The sequence below is a fragment of the Phalangium opilio genome, unplaced genomic scaffold (genome assembly GCF_054372755.1).
Source record: "Phalangium opilio isolate 3A_F unplaced genomic scaffold, DU_Popi_V2 ptg000505l_1, whole genome shotgun sequence".
Lineage (NCBI taxonomy): Eukaryota > Metazoa > Arthropoda > Arachnida > Opiliones > Phalangiidae > Phalangium > Phalangium opilio.
The window spans coordinates 1,241,246-1,244,092 of record NW_028324239.1 but is presented as its reverse complement, the minus strand read 5'-3'; the positions used below and the strand labels follow the sequence as shown (position 1 = coordinate 1,244,092).

The following is a 2,847-nucleotide window of genomic DNA, read 5'->3' as shown; positions in this document are numbered from 1 at the left end:
TGGAAAAACTCTGACTTTTTACGTTACATTTGAGATCCCATAACACCGCTACCGGGTGGGCTCGAACCACCAACCTATTGGTTAACAGCCGAACGCGCTAACCATTGAGCCACGGAAGCTCAGAAATTAAATGGTTGTCAGGTATTGTGGAAAAGTTATGACTTTTCACGCTACATATGAGACCCCACAACACCTCTCCCGGGTGGGCTCGAACCACCAACCTTTCGGTTAACAGCTGAACGCGCTAAAAAATGCGCCACGGAAGCCCAAAAATTAAATATTCGTCAGGTATTGTGGAAAAACTCTGACTTTTTACGTTACATTTGAGACCCCACAACACCTCTCCCGGGTGGGCTCGAACCACAAACCTTTCGGTTAACAGCTGAACGCGCTAACCATTGCGCCACGGTAGCCCTAAAATTAAATGTTCGTCAGGTATTGTGGAAAAACTCTGACTTTTTACGTTACATTTGAGACTTCACAACACCGCTCCCGGGTGGGCTAGAACCACCAACCTATTGGTTAACAGCCGAACGCGCTAACCATTGAGCCACGGAAGCTCAGAAATTGAATGGTTGTCAGGTATTGTGGAAAAACTTTGCCTTTTTACGTTACATTTGAGACTTCACAACACCGCTCCCGGGTGGGCTCGAACCACCGACCTTTCGGTTAACAGCCGAACGCGCTAACCATTGCGCCACGGAAGCCCAAAAATTAAATGTTCGTCAGGTATTGTGGAAAAACTCTGACTTTTTACGTTACATTTGACATCCCATAACACCGCTCCCGGGTGGGCTCGAACCACCAACCTTTCGTTTAACAGCCGAACACGCGCTAACCATTGCGCCACGGAAGCCCAAAAAATAAATGTTCGTCAGGTATTGTGGAAAAACTATGCCTTTTTACGTTACATTTGAGACTTCACAACACCGCTCCCGGGTGGGCTCGAACCACCGACCTTTCGGTTAACAGCCGAACGCACTAACCATTGCGCCACGGAAGCCCAAAAATTAAATGTTCGTCAGGTATTGTGGAAAAACTCTGACTTTTTACGTTACATTTGAGATCCCATAACACCGCTACCGGGTGGGCTCGAACCACCAATCTATTGGTTAACAGCCGAGCGCGCTAACCATTGAGCCACGGAAGCTCAGAAATTAAATGGTTGTCAGGTATTGTGGAAAAGTTATGACTTTTCACGCTACATCTGAGACCCCACAACACCTCTCCCGGGTGGGCTCGAACCACCAACCTTTCGGTTAACAGCTGAACGCGCTAAAAATGCGCCACGGAAGCCCAAAAATTAAATGTTCGTCAGGTATTGTGGAAAAACTCTGACTTTTTACGTTACATTTGAGACCCCACAACACCTCTCCCGGGTGGGCTCGATCCACCAACCTATTGGTTAACAGCCGAACGCGCTAACCATTGAGCCACGGAAGCTCAGAAATTGAATGGTTGTCAGGTATTGTAGAAAAACTCGGACTTTTTACGTTACATTTGAGATCCCATAACACCGCTCCCGGGTGGGCTCGAACCACCAACCTTTCGGTTAACAGCCGAACGCGCTAACCATTGCGCCACGGAAGCCCAAAAAATAAATGTTCGTCAGGTATTGTGGAAAAACTTTTCCTTTTTACGTTACATTTGAGACTTCACAACACCGCTCCCGGGTGGGCTCGAACCACCAACCTTTCGGTTAACAGCCGAACGCGCTATCCATTGCGCCACGGAAGCCCAAAAAATAAATGTTCGTCAGGTATTGTGTAAAAACTTTGCCTTTTTACGTTACATTTGAGACTTCACAACACCGCTCCCGGGTGGGCTCGAACCACCAACCTATTGGTTAACAGCCGAACGCGCTAACCATTGAGCCACGGAAGCTCAGAAATTGAATGGTTGTCAGGTATTGTGGAAAAACTTTGCCTTTTTGCGTTACATTTGAGACTTCACAACACCGCTCCCGGGTGGGCTCGAACCACCAACTTTTCGGTTAACAGCTGAACGCGCTAACCAATGCGCCACGGAAGCCCAAAAATTAAATGTTCGTCAGGTATTGTGGAAAAACTCTGACTTTTTCCGTTACATTTGACATCCCATAACACCGCTCCCGGGTGGGCTCGAACCACCAACCTTTCGGTTAACAGCCGAACGCGCAATCCATTGCGCCACGGAAGCCCAAAAAATAAATGTTCGTTAGGTATTGTGGAAAAACTTTGCCTTTTTACGTTACATTTGAGACTTCACAACACCGCTCCCGGGTGGGCTCGAACCACCAACCTTTCGGTTAACAGCCGAACGCGCTATCCATTGCGCCACGGAAGCCCAAAAAATAAATGTTCGTCAGGTATTGTGGAAAAACTTTGCCTTTTTACTTTACATTTGAGACTTCACAACACCGCTCCCGGGTGTGCTCGAACCACCAACCTATTGGTTAACAGCCGAACGCGCTAACCATTGAGCCACGGAAGCTCAGAAATTGAATGGTTGTCAGGTATTGTGGAAAATTTTTGCCTTTTTACGTTACATTTGAGACTTCACAACACCACTCCTGGGTGGGCTCGAACCACCGACCTTTCGGTTAACAGCCGAACGCACTAACCATTGCGCCACGGAAGCCCAAAAATTAAATGTTCGTCAGGTATTGTGGAGAAACTCTGACTTTTTACGTTACATTTGAGATCCCATAACACCGCTACCGGGTGGGCTCGAACCACCAATCTATTGGTTAACAGCCGAGCGCGCTAACCATTGAGCCACGGAAGCTCAGAAATTAAATGGTTGTCAGGTATTGTGGAAAAGTTATGACTTTTCACGCTACATCTGAGACCCCACAACACCTCTCCC

General features: G+C 47.5%; 1 non-coding gene across 1 annotated transcript; it reads right to left on the bottom strand.

The window, feature by feature from the left end:
- Positions 1 to 634: 634 nt before the first annotated feature.
- On the bottom strand, positions 635 to 707 carry TRNAN-GUU (transfer RNA asparagine (anticodon GUU)). The gene has a single exon. It is a non-coding gene; the product is annotated as a tRNA-Asn (tRNA).
- Positions 708 to 2,847: the final 2,140 nt, after the last annotated feature.